The sequence below is a fragment of the Dendrobates tinctorius genome, unplaced genomic scaffold (assembly GCF_039654945.1).
Source record: "Dendrobates tinctorius isolate UK_male_01 unplaced genomic scaffold, ASM3965494v1 ptg000014l, whole genome shotgun sequence".
NCBI lineage: Eukaryota > Metazoa > Chordata > Amphibia > Anura > Dendrobatidae > Dendrobates > Dendrobates tinctorius.
This window is the reverse complement of record NW_027361682.1, coordinates 3,814,792-3,837,219: the sequence shown is the minus strand read 5'-3', so window position 1 is coordinate 3,837,219 and position 22,428 is coordinate 3,814,792. Positions and strand designations below refer to the sequence as shown.

The window sequence follows — 22,428 nt, the reverse complement described above, 5'->3', positions numbered from 1 at the left end:
TTAATTTTGTGGTCTCCTTTCTTCCGGGCACTAAGAATGTTAAGGCAGACGCCCTTTCTACAAGTTTCTTTGTGGATTCTCTTGACATGACCGAGCCTACGACCATTCTAAATGAGGGTGTAGTTCTTTCCGCCATCTCTCCTGATTTGAGACGTGCCCTGGAGGAATTTCAGGAGGATAAACCTGAACGATGCCCTATGGGAAAATTGTATGTCCCTGACCAGTGGAGGAAAAGAGTAATGTCTGAAATTCATTGCTCCGCGTTGGCTGGTCATCCAGGTATCTTTGGTACCAGAGATTTGGTGAGTCGATCTTTTTGGTGGCCTGCCTTATCTCGTGATGTCAGGAATTTTGTGCAATCACGTGGGACTTGTTCTCGGTCTAAGCCCTGTTCTCGTGCTTGTTGATTACCCTGCTGGTGCCCAGGAGGCCATGGACCCATATCTCAATGGATTTTCTCTCTGATCTCCCTGTCTCTAAGAGAATGACTGTTATTTGGGTGTTCTGTGATAGATTTTCTAAGATGGTCCACCTTGTACCACTCGCAAAGTTGCCATCTTCTTCTGAGTTGGTGCCCTTTGTTTTTACAACAAGTGGTTCGTTTGCACGGGATTCCTGAGAACAGTGTGTCGGACAGAGGGGTCCAGTTTGTTTCCAGATTTTGGAGCGCTTTTTGTTCCAAACTGGGAATTCATTTGTCTTTCTCCCCTGCATTTCATCTTCAGACCAATGGGCAGACTGAGAGAACAAACCAGACATTGGAGTCCTATTTGAGATGCTTCATATCTACTGATCAGGATGATTGGGTCTCATTTTTGCCCTTGGCAGAATTCGCGCTAAACAATAGAGCTAGCTCTGCCACTTTGATGTCTCCTTTCTTTTGTAACTTTGGGTTTCATCCTCGATTTTCTTCGGGGCAGGTGGAAGCTTCTGCCTGCCCAGGTGTGGATTCTGTGGTAGAGAGAATGCAGCAGATTTTGGACCAAGCAGTGGATAAGTTGTCCCACTCTCAGGAAAAGGTCCAATGGTTATCCAACCGGCATAGGACCATTGGTCCCCGGTTTAAAGTGGGTGATATGGTTTGGTTGTCCTCAAAAAATATTCCCATGAAGGTTGCATCTCCAAAATTCAAGCCAAGGTTCATTGGACCTTTTAAGATTTTAGAAATCCTTAACCCCGTTTCTTTCCGTTTGGCTCTTCCAGTTACATTTAAGATTCATAACGTCTTTCATAAATCTTTGTTGAAAAGGTTTGTGGAGCCAGTCGTTCCCATGGCAGTGCCCCATGACCCTGTACCGGTTAAGGGTAATTTGGAGTATGAGGTAGAGAAGATATTGGATTCTTTTCTGGCTAGACAGAGACTTCAGTACTTGGTCAAGTGGAAGGGTTATGGCCAGAAGGATAATTCTTGGGTCTCTGCTTCTGTCATCCATGCCAAGATATTGATTCGTGCCTTTCACCAGGCCCATCCTGATCGGCCTGGTGGCGTAGATGAGGGTTCGGTGACCCCTCCTCAAGGGGGGGTACTGTTGTGAATTCCCTTGCTGGGAGTTCTGAGCCTAAGCTCCCTCTGGAGGTTACTGAGAGTAGTGGAGCTGGCCAGGTTGAAGTTGCCCACCTGATGACAATTGGGAACCTGGGATTACTGGCTGGGAGCATATAATTGAGCTGGCTGCTCTTGGAGGTTGCTGGTGAATTCCTCCTTGTGCATTTGGAGTTCTTTTGTCCACTGCCTGATCTGCATGGGTCAGTTAAGTGATTCTTTTGCATCTAATCTGGTTGTGCCCTTTTATTGCTTTCTGCTTTGTTGCTAGGGTTCAGCGTGCTCCCTGCTGGGGGCAGCGCTGGGCCCTGCTTCATATGTTACAGTTTGTTCAGTCCCCTGTTATGTTAGTATATTTTTGTTTTGCTTCCAGTTTATACCAGAGTGCTGCTGATCTAGCAGGGGTGAGGTCGTGTGGCCTCAGGTTTTTTGTATATCAGAAGTGTTGGACTTTTTTAGGGTTTTGTGCGTGATTGCAGACAGTATCTTTTCTGTCCTGTCCTGTCCAGACAGCTTGGGCCCCACCGTTTGCTCAGTCTGTTCTCTGCCTGTGTTTGTGTCTCATCTTGTCTCACCGGCAATATATGTTTGGGGGCTGTCTATTCCTTTGGGGGATCTGCTCCGGGGCAGTTTAGATTTCACCTTTCTGTCTTTAGGCTTAGTTAGCTCTCCGGCTGTGACGAAGCGTCTAGGGCATTGTAGGAACGCTCCATGGCTACTGCTAGTTGTGTTGATAGGATCAGGGGTCTGCAATCCGCTTAGTTACCAACCTCTCTGTTCTTCTGGTGGCTTAGCCTGTTTCTGCCATCCTCCTCAGTGACCCATTCATAACAACTACCCCTTCCTACCGCTCCCTATCTAATAACAATTACCACAATCATTCCAACGTAAAACCCGTGCCCTTGATGCCCACCCACTTGCTCCCTCTCTCTGGAGCACTCTCGAACGCCCGCTGCATCTGCAATAAGCTTCATGTGATTCATGACCTTTTTCTCTCTTGCAATCTTGAATTCCTTGGCCTCACAGAAACATGACTCATACCCTCTGACACTGCTTACCCTGCTGCGCTGTGACGGCGGCCTTCATTTCAACCACACTCCTCGCAGTGGCAACAGACACGGTGGAGAAGTGGGTCTTCTCCTTTCTTCCAACTTCACCTTTAACCCAATCCCACCTCTTCCCTCCCTAATCCTCCCCTCTTTCAAAGTCCACTTTGTCCACATCTACTCTCCCTCCAACCTCCAAGTGGCCGTCATATACCGACCTCAGGGCCCAGCCACTGCCTTCATTGACCAATTCTCTACCTGGCTTCTTCACTTTCTTTCCATTGACATCCCCACTATCATCATGGGTGACTTCAACATCCCCACTGATACCCTTCAGTCAGCAGCCTCCAAACTCCTGTCCCTTACTTCATCCTTTGGACTTGCTCAGTGGTCCTTCGCAGCCACCCACACAGACTGACATATATTAGACCCGGTCTTCACCCACCTCTGCTCTCTATCTTTCACCACCTCCATTCTCCCTCTATCCAACCACCATCTACTCACTTTACATCCCTGTCCTCCTCTCCTGTCACCCATGTCCAGCAACATGCGCACCCCCACAGAAACCTTGCACACCTAGACACCCACACGCTCTATGACTCTATTCTACACACTGGCATCCATATCCTCACTGTACAACACAGACAGTGCCACTACTTTCTACAATGCCACTCTTGCATCAGCTATTGACGCAGTTGCCCCTCTCATTCATGGCAGAATGTGACGTATCAACAGACAACCCTGGCACAATAACACCACTAAAAAGCTCAGGCAAGTGTCCAGGATTGCAGAGCGGCGTTGGAAGAAAACAAATTCACAAGACGACTTCACTGCATTCAAACAGGCAACACTCGCTTTTAATTCTGCCCTCACCCCTGCTAAACAGGCCTACTTCACAACCCTCATATCTTCCCTATCCTACAATCCCAGTTATTCAAAACTTTTAACTCCCTCCTCCGCCCACCACTGCCCCCTCCAACCTCCCTCATCTCTACTGAGGACTTTGCCACACACTTCAAAAATAAGATCGACCACACAAGGCAAGTCTTCATTTTTCAACCACAACCCCTTGTATACTAGACCAATGCCCAAACCCCATACCCTTCCTATCTAACATCACTGAAGGGGAGCTTAATTGTCTCCTCTCCAAATCGCACCTCACAACCTGTGCACTCGACCCCATCCCATCTCCTCTCCAACCTCACCACCACTCTTATCCCATCCCTAACCCACCTCTTCAGCCTATCACTTATTTCTGGTACCTTCCTTCTGCTTTCAAACATGCCACAATCACGCCTATCCTTAAAAAGCCAACCCTCGACCCAACCACTATGTCCAGCTATCACCCAATATCGCTGCTCTCATTCGCTTCCAAACTCCTGGAGCACTACGTCCATGCTGAACTTTCCTCCCACCTCTCATCTAACTTGCTCTTTGACAATCTACAATCTGGTTCCTGCCCCCATCACTCCACTGAGACAGTCCTGACCAAAATTACTAACGACCTACTTACAGCCAAAGCGAACGGACAATACTCTATACTCCTCCTTCTAGACCTGTCCTCTGCTTTCGACACAGTTGACCACTGCCTCCTACTAAAGATCCTCTCCTCCTTTGGCATAAAAGACCTCGCCCTATCCTGGATCTCCTTATACCTTTCCAACCGCACATTCAGCGTCTCCCACACTACCTCCTCATCCCACACTCTCTCTGTTGGAGTGCCCAAGGCTCTGTTCTAGGACCCCTACTCTTCTCAATCTATACACTTGGCCTGAGGCAACTCAAAGTAACATGGATTCCTGTACCACCTTTATGCTGATGACACTCAGATCTACCTCTCTGGCCCAGACATCACCCCTCTGCTGTCCAGAATCCTGGAGTGTCTATCAGCCATACCCTCCTTCTTCTCCTCTCGCTTCCTCAAACTCAGTGTGGACAAATCTGAACTCATCATCTTTCCCCCCATCTCCCAGATCTTCCTTACCTGACCTATCACAATTAACAACATCAAGGTTTCCCCCGTACCAGAAGTCCGCTGCTTCGGAGTAACCCTTGACTCTGCCCTGTCCTTCAAACCACACATCCAAGCTCTGTCCACCTCCTGTCGCCTCCAGCTCAAAAATATTTCCAGAATCCGTAATTTCCTCAACCCTCAATCTACTAAAATGCTTGTGCATACCCTCATCTCCTGCCTCGACTATTGCAACAACCTTTTCTGTGGTCTCCCTGCTAACACCCCCTCACTTCTCCAGTCCATCCTTAACTCTGCTGCCCGACTAATTCATCTCTCTCCTCACTACTCCTCCGCTTCTCCCCTCTGCAAATCTCTTCACTGGCTCCCATTCCCTCAGCGTATCCAATTCAAATGACTAATTCTGACCTACAAAGCCATCTATAACCTGTCTCCCCCATATGTCTCTGAACTAATCTCCCGATACCTTCCCTCACGTAATTTCTGATCCTCCCAAGACCTCCTTCTCTCCTCCACACTTTATTCGTTCCTCACTCAATCGACTCCCTGACTTCTCCTGAATATCGCCCATCCTCTGGAATTCTTTACCGCAACACATCTGACTATCAACCACATTCAGATCATTCAGACGGAACCTGAAAACCCATCTCTTCAGGAAAGCCTACAGCCTGCAATGACCCTGCTGCCTCCTCACCACTACCGGAGATTTCACTTCAACCAACACCAGAACTGCTGCAACCCACCAACCTACTGTCTCCTTCCCCACCATCCTGTAGCATGTAAGCCCGAAAGGGCAGGGTCCTCTCTCCCCTCTGTATCAGTCTGTCATTGTTAAGGTTTGTTTACTGTAAGTGATATCTGTAATTTGTATGTAACCCCTTCTCATGTACAGCACCATGGAATCAATGGTACTATATAAATAAATAATAATCATCACTACATCCAGCCTTGGCCCCGGTATAACACACAGTCCCATTATAGTCACATACAGAGATTTATCCCGGCTCAGCACTGAGGGGGTTAATGTCCCCTGTGCCCAGTAATGGGGAATCTCCAGCACCTACCTCCACCTGCAGAGCCGCACACCACATATATGGCTGTTCTGTGCGCACAGGACCTGGGATGAGGTCACAGGAGGGGAGGAGTCAGGGGTCACATGATCAGGGGCCTCAGTGTATGCAGGACTGGTTGTCATGGTGCTGGATGAGGGGAAATTTATGTGTGGGGTCAGGAGGGGTTTACAGTGTGGATATAGCAGAGCCGGCTGTGTACGAGGTGTATGGTGCGGAGCCGTGTGTGTACGAGGTGTACGGAGCGGAGCCGTGTGTGTACGAGGTGTACGTAGCAGAGCCGTGTGTGTACGAGGTGTACGGAGCGGAGCCGCGTGTGTACGAGGTGTACGGAGCGAAGCCGCGTGTGTACGAGGTGTACGGAGCGGAGCCGCGTGTGTACGAGGTGTACGGAGCGGAGCCGGGTGTGTACGAGGTGTACGGAGCGGAGCCGTGTGTATGACGTGTATATAGCGGAGCCGCGTGTGTACGAGGTGTACAGAGCGGAGCCGTGTATGTACGAGGTGTACGGAGCGGAGCCGCGTGTGTATGAGGTGTACGGAGCGGAGCCATTTGTGTACGAGGTGTACGGAGCGGAGCCGTGTGTGTACGAAGTGTACGGAGCGGAGCAGTGTGTGTACGAGGTGTACAGAGCGGGGCCGTGTGTGTACGAGGTGTACGGAGCGGAGCCATGTGTGTACGAGGTGTACGGAGCGGAGCCGCGTGTGCGCGAGGTGTACGGAGCGGAGCCATGTGTGTACGAGGTGTACGGAGCGGAGCCGCGTGTGTACGAGGTGTACAGAGCAGAGCCGCGTGTTTTCGAGGTGTACGGAGCGGAGCCGCGTGTGCACGAGGTGTACGGAGCGGAGCCGCGTGTGCGCGAGGTGTACGGAGCGGAGCCATGTGTGTACGAGGTGTACGGAGCGGAGCCGCGTGTGTACGAGGTGTACGGAGCGGAGCCATATGTGTATGAGGTGTACGGAGCTGAGCCGTGTGTGTACGAGGTGTACGGAGCGGGGCCGTGTGTGTGCGAGGTGTACGGAACAGAGTCATGTATATGAGGTGTACGGAGCGGAGCCGTGTGTGTACGAGGTGTACGGAACAGAGTCATGTATATGAGGTGTACGGAGCGGAGCCGCGTGTGTACGAGGTGTACGGAGCGGGGCCGTGTGTGTACGAGGTGTACGGAGCGGAGCCGCATGTGTACGAGGTGTACGGAGCGGAGCCGCGTGTGTACGAGGTGTACGGAGCGGAGCCGTGTGTGTACGAGGTGTACGGAGTGGAGCCGTGTGTGTATGAGGTGTACGGAGCGGAGCCGTGAGTGTACGAGGTGTACGGAGCGGAGCCGCGTGTGTACGAGGTGTACGGAGCAGGGCCGTGTGTGTACGAGGTGTACGGAGCGAAGCCGCGTGTGTACGAGGTGTACGGAGCGAAGCCGCGTGTGTACGAGGTGTACGGAGCGGAGCCGTGTGTGTACGAGGTGTACAGAGCGGAGCCGCGTGTGTACGAGGTGTTCGGAGCGGAGCAGTGTGTGTACGAGGTGTACGGAGCGGAGCAGTGTGTGTACGAGGTGTACGGAGCGGAGCCGTGTGTGTAAGAAGCGGAGCAGTGTGTGTACGAGGTGTACGGAGCGGAGCCGTGTGTGTACGAGGTGTACGGAGCGGAGCAGTGTGTGTACGAGGTGTACGGAGCATAGCAGTGTGTGTACGAGGTGTGCGGAGCAGTGTATAATGTGTATGTAGCAGAGACGGGTGTGTGATGGGACAAATTTATCAAGCAGTCTTTACCAGTTTTTTTTTAGTTGAATTGTGGCATTGTTTTTGTGTAATTTTTGCAGCTGCTCAAAAATATTGTAACTTTTGGCATTTTTGCTCCAGTCCCAGCCAGCTGTACTAAAGCTAGTTTCACACTAGCGTTCTTGGGCGCAGGGCCGCCGCTAAGCCCCGTCCCCAGCCGCGCCTCCCTCCGGCGCTGACTGTGCGCTGGTCTGATTTTGCTGGCACTGCGGCCTTTTGGCGCTGCGCTCAGAGCACAAAAATGCAACACAGCGCGTTTTTGTGCTCTGAGCGCAGCGCCAAAAGGCTGCAGTGCCAGCAAAATCAGACCAGCGCACGATCAGCGTATACAACGCTAAATATAAATGATAGGAACTGAAGGAGTTAAATTGAGTTCTGTCTATGTTGCATTCTCTTGTTTAAAACCTTATCTGTTCTTCGAGGAGATGTCTCAGACATCTCCCTTGTGAACCAAGGTCAAATACCTCTGCTTTTTCGCCTAAATGACTTTCTTTGTCGAAAACAAGTTGTAAAATCATTTGTACTGCGCATGTCTGTAAATGTCTAAATTCTTTACTATAAAAGACGGAAGCCTAACTGATAAGCCAGAGGCGTCTTGGAGGCATCCTGAGTGGTATTATACAGCTGGTGTCTGTGTAGTTCTTCTCGACGGAGCTGATTTAATTAGAGACATATGATGCTTCACACCTAAGAACATCGGTCCTTCAGATGAAAGAGTAATCTGAGGGATCCCGACAGTTTCCTGGCGCCCGAACAGGGACCTGATATAGGCACCTCTCCAAGACTACCCGATCTACAGACCACTCCAGTTACTGATGAAATTGTGAACAGCAGACCTAAACACCTGGCCAGGTAAGAGATCAATTTTTCTCTTCTCTGCTCTTCATAATCTATCATTATAACTAAGGTCCGTATAAAGGGGAATCTAGTAGAGGAGGGGGCCGTAAAATCAGGTCCATATAAGAACTCTGAGGAAATCGGGTGTGACACGCATATGTAATTTCTGCTCGAATGAGAGGTTACTGTAGGTTCTGTGTGTGCACAGCTATTTTTAGAAAAAGAGCTGATGCAAATCAAAATGGGAGAGGTCTGACATTATGGAATATAAGGCTGGGTGAACAGTTCATACTGCGCAGCCCGGACGGACAAGTTTTTCACAATAGACGATTCCGCACTAGGAATAGAGGAGGTTGTTGAATGGCTACTTTGATTTGAAAGGTTGTGGAAAGTAGACAAATAAGCTGCACAGTAGGTATTCGTTCAAAGAGTGGTGATATTGCCTAACTGGGTCATGTGACAGCGTCCTTTCGGGGAGGTCACCGCCTAAGCTTAAATCAACACCCTTTACGAATAAACCTTGTGACAGATAAGAGCGTGACCGAATGAGCACAGGACCGTGAAATGAGCCTGTGACAGGATATGACTGAAGAACCCCAGTAGATGGACACTTTATTTACAATCCTGTGTGTTGTGGGAGTATTTCTGTTCGGATGCTACATAGCATATAAGTACACGAAACACGTAGTACACCGAGGAACAGACACTCCATTTAGCCTGTTAGCACCTTAGGAAGAAGGTAACGAGGTATAGTAGAGCCTAGTCTTGAGCTTACCCAATACACCACCTAAGGCAGGGGACTAACAGGAAGACAACAAGAGAGACAGGATAAGAATAAAAGATAAGATGGGGAACAGTCAGGGAAAGATACCTGAAGAAGGAAATCGGTTATGTGATATAATTGAGGATAGATATGGAAGTAGTGCAGCAAAGAACCTGGAAAAAGTATTAATCAAATCCAAAGTGCAAGATAGTCAGGCTGTGTGAATCCTTGTATATATGTCTATGAGAACCTCTGAATAAGATGAGAGATGAGTAATTGAGTATAAAAAAAAAAAAAAAAAATCAGTGAATGAGCACGTATGAATGAATCATCACACATCATTTTTGTGTCAAGAGATTTGTGACCTTTCTAGTTGTGGTGGAATCCCGGACAGATGCGTTATAGATATTTCAAATCTACATCTGAGACTGAATGAATTGAGTAATGATATAGTTCGTGTTATATGTGGCATTACATTGTAAAGTTTCCTGAATGCATTTGGCCAGAAAAAGGGCAAGGCATGGTTAATCTCATTATACAGTTATCTGCTCTTACAGTGAAATCCCGTGATTTTGAGTTTCTTTGTAGAAATTGATTTTGATAAGTCTAAAGAACTACAGAATTCTGTGAAGGACGACGCTGCATTCTGATGGGAGGGGTGAAGGATGGAGCTGCGTAGTTTTTCTTCTCCCTTCGCTCTTATCTCTGCTGAGTGTGAGCTGTGCTCAAAATTCTCTGTAATTCTATCCGTAAGGTACAAGCTGAAAGATTTGTGCATTTTAAAGCAACAGTACTTAATTGAAGATTGGAAGTTAAAAGTAAGATATGGTGCCTAATTTAGAAGGGAATTGTAAGTGATTGCTTGGTCATTAATGTGTTTGAACCTGCTTCTAGTTGTGTGATTGATTTGTATAGCAAATTGTGTCAAATTACAAGAGACAGAGAAGGAAGGAAGCAGTAAAACAAGTGGGACAAATATTGAAAAAGGCAAAAATACCAGAGTGTGAATGTTTGGATGTACAAAAAGGCACAGACAAGGGAAGAAAATAGCAAGTGAATAAATGATGCTTGAGAATGTGCAGCAGTGTGGAAGGTGTATTATGAATGTTTGATTGACAAAGTGTAACCAGAGACCCAGACAAAACAGATGGACTTGTAAACACTGTGGTCAGACTCAGACAAACCCAGACTGAATAGCTACTTGTGTGACCTGTGCTACTGACCTAAGAGAATTGCACTAAATCCTATCCAGACAAGATCATAAGAAGCTGACATAATAGTGTGGATAGTGGGTAGTGGGACATTGGCCCTTGAGGAGTAAGCTGACAGTAGACATCAGACGGCCAACCCCATCAGGACCTAGAAGTGTGACTAGAATAAGAAAGATACAGGTGTATTATCCCTGGAGCCCCTCTGACCAGCTAGCTTTGCTGAAGCAGCTGCCTGCCCCTGAAGACCAACCATTCCCGTTTTACAGACACATAAAGGAAGTACAGCAGACATATAAGTGTACCTGGGCAGACCTAGAGAGGTTGGTGAGTTTAAAGGCAGGTGACGCACTAGGACATATAATTAAGACACACAGATGTGACAAAGAATCAGGCTTGGGGCATGAATGATAAATCTGCACGATCTGGGGAGACGTACTGTGAGTCACTAAGACAATGGGCTGCAGTGGAACAATCAGAGCAGTCTGTACTCCTGACTAATGTGACACAGCAAAGAGGAGAGAGAGTAGAGATATACCTTGGACGGTTACAGCTGAAATGGGCAGACATGGGGTACATTTGCATAAACCCACTTGATGTTAGAATACTGGTGAATGCATTCATTGACGGTATGAACAAAGACTTACGAGACGCAGTACAGACAGCCAGACCTGAATGGAGACATGTAGATCCGAAAGACCTCCTTAAGGTAGCTAAAGAAATTGAGCAAACAAGGACAATAAAACGACCTGTCATGTATTCTGGAGCACAAGGAAAAAAGTGGAGACGTAATAGGGAAGGCATGTGAGATGACACTGACGTTTCTTTTGACAATCTATTCCCCACATGACATCCATGCCATACTCCTACAAGTTCAACCAAAACATCTGTCTATGGCCAGACAGCTCTGACTTGAGTGTGCTCTACTAATTCCTGAGTATGTCACTCCTCAAAAGATGTAACGTTCTGAATCCAGCCACCCTCCTGCCTGTGGATTCAGAAAAGGGGGAATTGGTGACCGTATTGGCAAGTGAGGAAGGATACTTTGACATGACGCATGAACATGTCTGCATAGGACTGATGAGTCAGGAGACAGTTGGGTTTGCACACATTCATGAAAAACCTGTTCCTAATGCAGACTTTGAGTTTCTTTTTTGTAGATGGCCCCAGATACCACCAGGATGGACGATTCTACACTGGATATGCAGTAGTATCCTCACATGAGGTAATCCGAGCGGAACCACTCTCTCCTCACATGTCGGCGCAGGAGGCAGAGTTGAAGGCACTCACTGAGGCGTGTAGAGCCGCTGCAGGTAAAGTCGCTAATATTTTCACAGATTCGAAGCCCATTAAAAATGCAGAGCTGGTGAAACAATTGATGGAGGCATTGATGTTACCAGTCCAGGTTGGCATTGTCAAGGTAAAAGCACACACAAAGGTGACTCCGTGGAGGTAGAGGGCAATAGAAGGGCGAACGAGGCTGCTAAAATAGCACAAGGCGGCCTAGAGAGAGCAGTGGACGGTGGCGGGGAGTCAGCGTATTCCAGCCACATTGGGTCTAGATGTCCTGAAATCCCTCCAGCAAAAGGCTGCCCAAACAGAGAAGGTACACCGGGGAGACTGGGAGCTGAGCTGAACTCAAATGGAGTATGGGAGAATAAGGATAAAATGTGCCCACCAAAGTCCCTGTTCCCAATCATGGCGCAAGCAGCACATGGCCCCAATCACACCTCAAAAAGTCACATGTGTGCCATGGTAGATGCCTTCTGGATCGCTCCTGGCTTCAGTTGCGCAGCCGCGAAACTTGTACAATCATGCCTCATCTGTGCACAGCACAACCCAGGTAAAACAGTAAAAGTCCCTAAGAAAGCGACACCTAGGCCTCTCTACCCGTTTCAGAGACGGCAGATTGACGACATACAGCTACCAAGGTAGGAGTGTATGCAAATATCCTAGTATGTGTAGATCTCTTCTCTGGATGGCCAGAGGCCTACCCGGTGAAAACGGCTACAGCTCGAGCCACTGCAAAGAAACTGGTGATGGAACTAGTACCACGATTCGGTGTCCCTGAAACAATTGAATCAGACAGAGGTACACACTTTACTGCTGAGGTAATGCAAAATGTAATGCAAATGATAGGTGTAGAACAGGCATTTCATACACCCTACCACCCACAGAGTTCAGGGAAGGTAGAAAGAATGAACGGGACACTGAAATTGAAAATACAGAAAACCATGGAGCAGACCCATAGACCATGGCCAGAGTGTCTCCCATTAGCATTATTCTCAGTAAGGTACACACCCACGGGGAAAACTAAACTGTCACCCTTCGAGATACTGTTTGGAAGACCACCGAACACAGCGTTGTACTACCCACAGGTCTTAACACTCAATGTGGATAATTTGACAAGTTATGTAATCCAGTTGCAAAAGCATTTAACTCAAATGCATTCTCTAGTTTTCTCTTCCACTCCAGATCCAGATAGTGTGGAAGGAACTCATTGTCTACAACCTGGTGATTACGTATATGTCAAGAAACACTCCAGAAAGACCCTTGAACCCCGATATCAAGGACCTTACCAAGTACTCCTGACAACGCCTACTTCTGTTAAGTTGGAAGGACGACCAACCTGGATCCACGCATCGCATTGCAAACTAGCCACAGGAGTTAACAAAGCATAAGAGTGCATAATGTTTTGGTTTGGTTTTGTTGCATTATCTGTAATAATGGTAGCTGCGTGGGACAATCTAAATTCTCCAATGTCCTTGAATAATAAGTTTATACAACATCATGAAAAATTACTGAATGATTGGTCAAATCATTTGCTGGATCTGCATACATTCACCAGTATCAGCCACTAGTATTCCGTTCCTTGTTATTCCTATGCCACCCGAGGAATTATTTGCCTGGACCAGTTGTTCTGATACACTTGCTAATAATGCCACAAATAATGTGAAGTTATGGAACACAACTGTCGGTATACCTATTGTGGGATGGGTAGGATACCCTTGGTGGCAGGGTAATCTTTCAGGAAGTAATACATACCTTCAATATCTGGCATATAAAGGGGGGGCTTGGGTACCCAGGAATAGAACTCGATTAACCTACCTGGGACAAATTCCAATGTATGGCCTACAAGTTAGTTTTAGTGTAACTTCTCACTCTACTGACGCCTTTAAGCCAATACTGCTAGAAAGAAGGTTGCATAATACGTCCTGGGAGTATTCCAATTTATTTCCCCAGGGCAATAATGAAACTTGTTTTAATATTTCAGGTAATATACCTTGCAACGAGTCATCTGGATATGAGAAAGGAACTCCCACCTGTGGAAATCCCGATGTAGGGTAGTGTAGCCCTTTAGGACAACTTCCAAATTGGTGTATGCTTCAGAATGTATCTGCGTTCATAGATTTAGTTCATAGACTGGTATTACAACATTCAGCCCTATGGGACCTACCTAGTGACATGTTCTGGGTATGTGGAGACAATGCATATAAATGGTTGCCAGTAGGGGTAAAAGGTGCTTGTACTCTGGGTCGTTTGACTCCAGCTACCTTTGTTATTCCGAATGACCAGTTGAATACTCAGAGCATACCTAAACACACGTTGTACAAAAGAGCTGCTGACAATACACCTCGCCTCTCTGGGAGACCACATATAGTGCAGATGAGTGTGGCTAATAAAATTGTCAGCTCTATTTTTATTTATCCTATGATCACTCAAATGTGGGATAAATTAGTCAGGGCTACAGATTACTTAGATGACCAAATATGGGATATATTGGATATATTGAACACCACCGTTGCTGTCCAAAATCAGCTTATCATAGTCACTAATCAGCATACCATAGTATTAGATTATTTAACTGCAGCGCAAGGAGGTATGTGTCAAGTCATCGGACCCGCTTGCTGTCATTATATAGATCCCAACAGTAGTTTAAAGTTAAGATCAAAAATAGAGGATGTTCAAAGACTTAGAGATCAGTACGATAAAGACAATGATCGTACTAAGGATAGTTGGTGGTCAGATACATTCTCCTTTCTTAATCCAGCTAATTGGTTTAAGGGTATTGGAGGCTGGATAACTGGGATTATACTAAGTCTATTACGTATTGTTGTCTGTATCTTCGTAATATATGTGCTATTGAAACTTGTTTTTTGGTGTATCTCTGTATGCAAGAAAAGATGTAGAAATAGATAAGGAAGTTTGACTGTAAACAACAAGAATTTAACTATTATTCCTTTGAGTCCTAGATTGACATCTCATTTCTGGCATGAAGGAGCGTACTCTTGCAATGATGGACGTGGCTTCAGTATCTGGGGGATGGAGAAGGTAGAAGACCTGTCTCCCTTGGGCAACCCGTCGGCCTGGGATAGTACCTGGTGAACGAGCCACTATCCGCTGTTGTTGCAGGATCCAGTGTTCCAGATTGTGGAAAATGAAGATGTCAAAGGGGGGAATGATAGGAACTGAAGGAGTTAAATTGAGTTCTGTCTATGTTGCATTCTCTTGTTTAAAACCTTATCTGTTCTTCGAGGAGATGTCTCAGACATCTCCCTTGTGAACCAAGGTCAAATACCTCTGCTTTTTCGCCTAAATGACTTTCTTTGTCGAAAACAAGTTGTAAAATCATTTGTACTGCGCATGTCTGTAAATGTCTAAATTCTTTACTATAAAAGACGGAAGCCTAACTGATAAGCCAGAGGCGTCTTGGAGGCATCCTGAGTGGTATTATACAGCTGGTGTCTGTGTAGTTCTTCTCGACGGAGCTGATTTAATTAGAGACATATGATGCTTCACACCTAAGAACATCGGTCCTTCAGATGAAAGAGTAATCTGAGGGATCCCGACATAAGATACGCTGATCGCCTGCAGCTTCATGCGATCAGAGGAGGAACTGACCGGAGGGGGCGTAGCCGGGGCGGGGCTTAGTGGTGGCCTTGCGCTGCGCCCAATAACGCTAGTGTGAAACTAGTCTTACATTGTCAAAAGCAGGTGGAGCGCAGATGCGACATAGTGAAGTGCCCCATCATAATTTACTCCCCAAAAGTGCTGTAGATTACAAGTCCGGTGCGGCTCCTGACCAGCTTCTCCTTCCTTTGCTCTAGGTCTCTATCAATCCACTGGAGTAGGGCCGGGAGGACGCTGACTTGGGCCATACTGGACTGGTCCGGACACTTCCTACTGTCCCCAGTCGGGTTTTTTGCGCCGCTCTGGTCGGATAGGTGCTGCAGTGGTTAGTCACTTGGTGCGGCCTCCGTGGATTGGACTTGTTTTTTTCCCAACTTTCCAGACTTGATCATATTTTCATTAGCAACTCAGCTCCTTCCGTTGGTACACAAGCCTACAATTAGTAATATTACAGCCTCGGATTATGCACTGTGCCCTTCCACACTGTCAAAAATCCAGAAAATGGAGTATTAGGCCGGAGACACACTAGGGAGGAAAACAGACAAGTGCAATGCGATAAAATATCGCATTGCACTTGGCCCAATGTTAATCTATGGGGCAGCTCCCATCATCCGATTTTTTTCTCGTCCGTTTTAATCGGGCTGAGAAAATCGCAGCATGCTGCGATTGTCACCAATTATCGGATCGGATTTGCCAATGCAAGTCTATGGGTGGGAGAAAAAATCGGATTACACACAGACCACAAGTGTGACTTGCGAGAAATACGCACGGGTGTCCTTTAACAAAAGCCAGCAATTCATTTTGCGATACAGTAAAATCACATTGACATGTTTAATAAAGGAACAAAAGAATAGATATAGACACTTAGAATACATATATATATATACACTGCTCAAAAAAATAAAGGGAACACTTAAACAACAGAATATAACTCCAAGTAAATCAAACTTCTGTGAAATCAAACTGTCCATTTAAGAAGCAAGACTGATTGACAATCAATTTCACATGCTGTTGTGCAAATGGAATAGACAACAGATGGAAATTATTGGCAATTATCAAGACACACTCAATAAAGGAGTGGTTCTGCAGGTGCGGACCACAGACCACATCTCAGTACCAATGCTTTCTGGCTGATGTTTTGGTCACTTTTGAATGTTGGTTGTGCTTTCACACTCGTGATAGCATGAGAAGGACTCTACAACCCACACAAGGGGCTCAGGTAGTGCAGCTCATCCAGGATGGCACATCAATGCGAGCTGTGTCAAGGTTTGCTGTGTCTGTCAGCGTAGTGTCCAGAGGCTGGAGGCCAGTACACCAGGAGACGTGGAGGAGACCATAGGAGAACAACAACCCAGCAGCAGGACTGCTACCTCTGCCTTTGTGCATGGAGGAACAGGAGGAGCACTGCCAGAGCCCTTCAAAATGAACTCCAGCAGGCCACAAATGTTCATGAATCTGCACAAATGGTTAGAAACCGACTCTATGAGGATGGTCTGAGGGCCCGACGTCCAGAGATGGGGGTTGTGCTCACAACCCAACACTGTGCAGGATGATTGGCATTTGCCACAGAACACCATGATTGGCAAATTCGCCACTTGTGCCCTGTGCTCTTCACAGATGAAAGCAGGTTCACGTCTGGAGACGCCATGGAAAGCGATCTGCTGCCTGCAACATCCTTCAGCATGATCGGTTTGGCAGTGGGTCAGTAATGGTATGGGTGGCATTTCTTTGGAGGGCTGCAGGGCATGGCCGGACTGGGACTGAAAATCAACCCTGGCACACCAACCAAAGCAGCCCACATACATTTTAAAAAAAGTAAATAAATAAATTGTGAGGATGTCTTTTCAATACAACCTCTTCTCTACAGTTTGATTAATCAGAAATATCTGAGAAATTCTACAGATCCACAGAAACACATTTTCCATAAAACAGACGTCTTTAAAGTATGGTCCAGCAGGATAAATTCACAACACATTTTTGGTTGCAGGTTTACGTGCGGTAATTCTGCTTCATGTTACAGTACTATCAAGGTGGATTGCTCTAACTTGAATAAACCATAATAAAAACAAGTGTTGAGGCATTAACAGTGAGGGTGTCATGTGACCCCGCTACCTCCTCACTACTACCAGAGATATCACCTCAACCAACACCGGAACTGCTGCAGCCCACCAACCTACTGTCTCCTTCCTCACCATCTTGTAGCATGTAAGCCCGCAAGGTCAGGGTCCTCTCCCCTCTATATCAGTCTGCCATTGTTAGTTTGTTTATTGTAAGTGATATCTGTAATTTGTATGTAACCCCTTCTCATGTACAGCACCATGGAACCAATGGCGCTATATACCGTATATACTCGAATATAAGCCAAGGTTTTCAGCCCATTTTTTGGGGGTGAAAGTCCCCCTATCGGCTTATATTCGAGTCATATACACCAGGGGGTCGGAGGGGGAGGGGGGGCAGGGGTGTCAGGTCATACTTACATGTCCTGGTGCTGTCTCTTCAGCCCCCAGCTTCTCCGCGATCTCCATTCCTTCCTTCAGCGGTTACATGGTACCGCTCATTAAACTCATGAATATGCACATGAGTTTTAATGAGCGGTACCACGTGACCGCTGAAGGCAGGAAGGGAGATTGCGGAGAAGCTGGGGGCTGAAGAGGCAGCGCCAGGACGGGTAAGTATAGCGATACTCACCTGTCCTGCGTCCATGGCTGCTTGCTGCTGTCCGGCACATCATCTGTCAGTGACGTTCAGACAGCAGAGGGCACGGTGACATGGTTAGTGCGCGCCGCGCCCCCTGAAGTCTGAACATGACTAACAGATGACGTGCCAGACAGCAGCAAGCAGCCATGGGCGCAGGACAGGTGAATATCTCAGGTGCCAGCAGTGACACCGGCACCTGGCCCCAGCTACGGAGAGGTGAGTATGTCATTTTTTTTATTTTTAAATGCAGCAGCGGTGGAAGCATATGGGGCCATAATCTATGGAGCATCTTATGGGGGCAGCATATAGGGACATAATCTATGGATTATCTTATGGGGGCAGCATATGGGGGCATAATCTATGGAACATCTTATGGGGGCAGCATATAGGGACATAATCTATGGAGCAACTTATGGGGGCAGCATATGGGGGCATAATCTATGGAGCATCTTATGGGGGCAGCATATGGGGGCATAATCTATGGAGCATCTTATGGGGGCAGCATATAGGGACATGATCTATGGAGCATCTTATGGGGGTAGCATATGGGGGCATAATCTATGAAGCATCTTATGGGGGCAGCATATAGGGGCATAATCTATGGAGCATCTTATGGGGGCAGCATATGGGGGCATAATCTATGGAGCATCTTATGGGGGCATAATATATGGAACATCTTATGGGGCCATAACCTTTATGGAGCAGTGTTATGAGTTCATTTTCCCCTTCACCATTGAGGTCTGATGAACTCCCTCTTCTGGTGAAGGAAGGTAGTGAGGCTGATTACCAAGCACCTGAGCTGGTAGAGGATGACTGGGCGATGGGGATTTCTGACTGGATATAAGGCAGCTGACGCCCTTCTGCCTCGCTGGTGATTTCTCTGAGGGATTCTAGGAGACCAGTCTGATTCCTGCTCCTCAAAAGCAAAGTTCTCTGCTTTGCCTTTTTGCATTTGGGTTTTGGTTTTATTTTGCCTTGCTTTTCTGGATTCTGCCATTCCCTGCTGGGGTGAGCTGAATTCCTTTTTGTCTGTTTGCTCTGTCTTCAGAAAATACCTGAGTACTGACATAGTCTTTTTGAAGCCTAGCGTCTTCAGGGCTTTTTTCCCTGTCAGTCTGTTGGCTCTTATTTTGATAGGGTTTTTCGTGGATTGCAGACAGCAGCTTTCCTATCCTGTCCTACAGTTGTGGCCAGAAGTATTGACACCCCTGCAATTTTGTCAGATAATACTCAGTTTCTTCCTGAAAATTATTGCAAACACAAATTCTTTGTTATTATTATCTTCATTTAATTTGTCTTAAATGAAAAAACACAAAAAGAATTGTCCTAAAGCCAAATTGGATATAATTCCACACCAAACATAAAAAAGAGGGTGGACAAAAGTATTGGCACTGTTCGAAAAATCATGTGATGCTTCTCTAATTTGTGTAATTAACAGCACCTGTAACTTACCTGTGGCACCTAACAGGTGTTGGCAATAACTAAATCACACTTGCAGCCAGTTGATATGGATTAAAGCTGACTCAACCTCTGTCCTGTGTCCTTGTGTGTACCACATTGAGCATGGAGAAAAGAAAGAAGACCAAAGAACTGTCTGAGGACTTGAGAAACCAAATTGTGAGGAAGCAGGAACAATCTCAAGGCTACAAGTCCATCTCCAAAGACCTGAATGTTCCCGTGTCTACCGTGAGCAGTGTCATCAAGAAGTTTAAAGCCCATGACACTGTGGCTAACCTCCCTAGATGTGGACGGAAAAGAAAAATTGACAAGAGATTTCAACGCAAGATTGTGCGGATGTTGGATAAAGAACCTCGACTAACATCCAAACAAGTTCAAGCTGCCCTGCAGTCCGAGAGTACAACGATGTCAACCCATACTTTCCGTCGGCGTCTGAATGAAAAGGGACTGTATGGTAGGAGACCCAGGAAGACCCCACTTCTTACCCTGAGACATAAAAAAAGCCAGGCTGGAGTTTGCCAAAACTTACCTGAAAAAGCCTAAAACGTTTTGGAAGAATGTTCTCTGGTCAGATGAGACAAAAGTAGAGCTTTTTGGGCAAAGGCATCAACATAGAGTTTACAGGAGAAAAAAAGAGGCATTCAAAGAAAAAAACACGGTCCCTACAGTCAAACATGGCGGAGGTTCCCTGATGTTTTGGGTTTTTTTTATGCCTCTGGCACTGGACTGCTTGACCGTGTGCATGGCATTATGATGTCTGAAGACTACCAACAAATTTTGCAGCATAATGTAGGGCCCAGTGTGAGAAAGCTGGGTCTCCCTCAGAGGTTATGGGTCTTCCAGCAGGACAATGACCCAAAACACACTTCAAAAAGCACTAGAAAATGGTTTGAGAGAAAGCACTGGAGACTTCTAAGGTGGCCAGCAATGAGTCCAGACCTGAATCCCATAGAACACCTGTGGAGAGATCTAAAAATGGCAGTTTGGAGAAGGCACCCTTCTAATATCAGGGACCTGGAGCAGTTTGCCAAAGAAGAATGGTCTAAAATTCCAGCAGAGCATTGTATGAAACGCATTGATGGTTACCAGAAAGCGGTTGGTCGCAGTTATTTTGGCTAAAGGTTGTGCAACCAAGTATTAGGCTGAGGGTGCCAATACTTTTGTCTGGCCCATTTTTGGAGTTTTGTGTGAAATGATCAATGTTTTGGTTTTTGCTTCATTCTGTTTTGTGTTTTTTCATTTGAGACAAATTAAATGAAGATAATAATACCAAAGAATATGTGTTTGCAATCATTTTCAGGAAGAAACTGAGTATTATCTGACAAAATTGCAGGGGTGTCAATACTTTTGGCCACAACTGTATCTAGTTAGCTTGGGCCCCATCATTTGCTCAGCCTATCTTTCTATCTGTGTTAGTGTTTTTTCTTCTTGCTTCACCGTCATTATGTTAGGGGCTGCCTATTGCTTTGGGGTCTTCTCTGGGGCAGTTTAGATTTCCCTTTCTGTCTTTAGGCTATGTAGTCCTCCGGCTGTGATCGAGGGGCCTAGGGCATCGTAGGAGCCCCCCACGGCTACTGCTAGTTGTTGTTGATAGGTTCAGGGGTCTGCAATCCGATAGCTGCCAACTTCTTGGTTTTCTGGACTTAGCTAGCATTTCTGTTTTTGCCTCCTACGGTGACTCATTCATAACAGAATCACCAGCCATACCGCAGATTCTAGGGTACTCAATAGCAGGAAAGAATTGTAAAAAAAAAAAAGTGTGTATATTTTTTCCTCGATATCTGAGGCCGTAGGGGGAATTTTTTTTTCTCTCAATGGAGATAAAGCAATTGTCTGATCGTGTGGAGCAGCTCGCTGCGGAAGTGCGGGGAATTTCCGCCTACCTTGCTCATTCACATGCTGCTGAACCAAAGATCCCTACTCCTGATGTGTTTTTTGGGGATCGGTCTAAATTTTTGAATTTCAAAAATAATTGTAAATTATTTTTTGCCTTGAAGCCTAACTCGTCAGGGAGCTCCGCGCAGCAGGTTAAAATTGTCATCTCTTTGCTGCGTGGCGATCCCCAGGATTGGGCGTTTTCTTTGAAACCTGATGATCCTAGTCTGACTAATGTGAACGCATTTTTTCAAGCCTTGGGGTTGTTGTATGACGAACCTAATGCTATTGATCAGGCTGAAAAGACCCTGTTGGCATTGAGCCAGGGTCGAGATTCTGCAGAATTGTACTGTCAAAAATTCCGAAAGTGGGCGGTCCTTACTACCTGGAATGATAATGCCTTGGCAGCTCTCTTTCGGAAGGGTTTGTCAGAAGCCGTAAAAGATACTATGGTGGGATTTCCTGTTCCCTCTGGTCTTGACGATTCTATGTCATTAGCCATTCAGGTTGATCGGCGTTTACGTGAACGCAGGATTGCACGAGAGGTGTGGCCACCTGTTGAACAAGTGTCTGAACCTATGCAATGTGATAGAGTTTTGTCCAGGGAGCAATGTCAGGAGTTCAGAAGGCGTAATAAGCTGTGTTTTTTTTTGTGGAGATGCCTCGCATATTATTTCTGTCTGTCCTAAACGAGAGAAACGTTTTGCACACACGTTTTCTGTGAGTGCTGTTCAACCTAAGTTTCTTCTGGCAATTACTCTAATCTGCTCCCTGTCCACATTTTCCGCCAAGGCTTTTGTGGATTCAGGAGCAGCCCTGAACCTAATGGACTTGGATTTTGCTAAACATTGTGGATCTCCTATGACACCTCTGCGGACGCCTATCCCTTTGAGGGGGATTGATGCTACTCCTTTGGCGAAAAATAAACCTCAGTTTTGGACCCAGGTGGTAATGCGGGTCGCCCCAGACCATCAAGAAAATTGAAGATTTTTGGTGTTGCATAATTTGCATGATACCATTGTTCTGGGGTTTCCCTGGTTGCAAATTCATAATTGGAAATCTGTGTCTGTGGTGAGTCGGTGTGCCCTTAGTGAGGCTCCGTTTTTTTCCACCTCTCCTCAGTCGCATGATGTTCCTGACTATTTGGTGGACTTTTATGATGTATTTAGTGAGAATGAGTCTGCGTCTTTGCCTCCTCATAGGAGTTATGACTGTGCAATTGAACTGAGCCCGGGGTGTAAATTTCCCAAGGGTCGGCTCTTCAATTTATCTG

At 46.5% G+C, this 22,428-nt stretch overlaps 1 protein-coding gene and 1 long non-coding RNA gene across 2 annotated transcripts in view; one reads left to right on the top strand and one right to left on the bottom strand.

The window, feature by feature from the left end:
• LOC141073676 (uncharacterized) overlaps window positions 1–22,428 on the bottom strand; it is a 502,533-nt gene that overhangs the window by 36,729 nt on the left and 443,376 nt on the right. The gene's annotated exons all lie outside the window — the stretch shown is intronic.
• Window positions 8,859–14,950, top strand: LOC141074259 (uncharacterized). The gene is made up of 2 exons (XR_012227166.1): window positions 8,859–12,897; window positions 13,489–14,950. It is a non-coding gene; the product is annotated as an uncharacterized lncRNA (long non-coding RNA).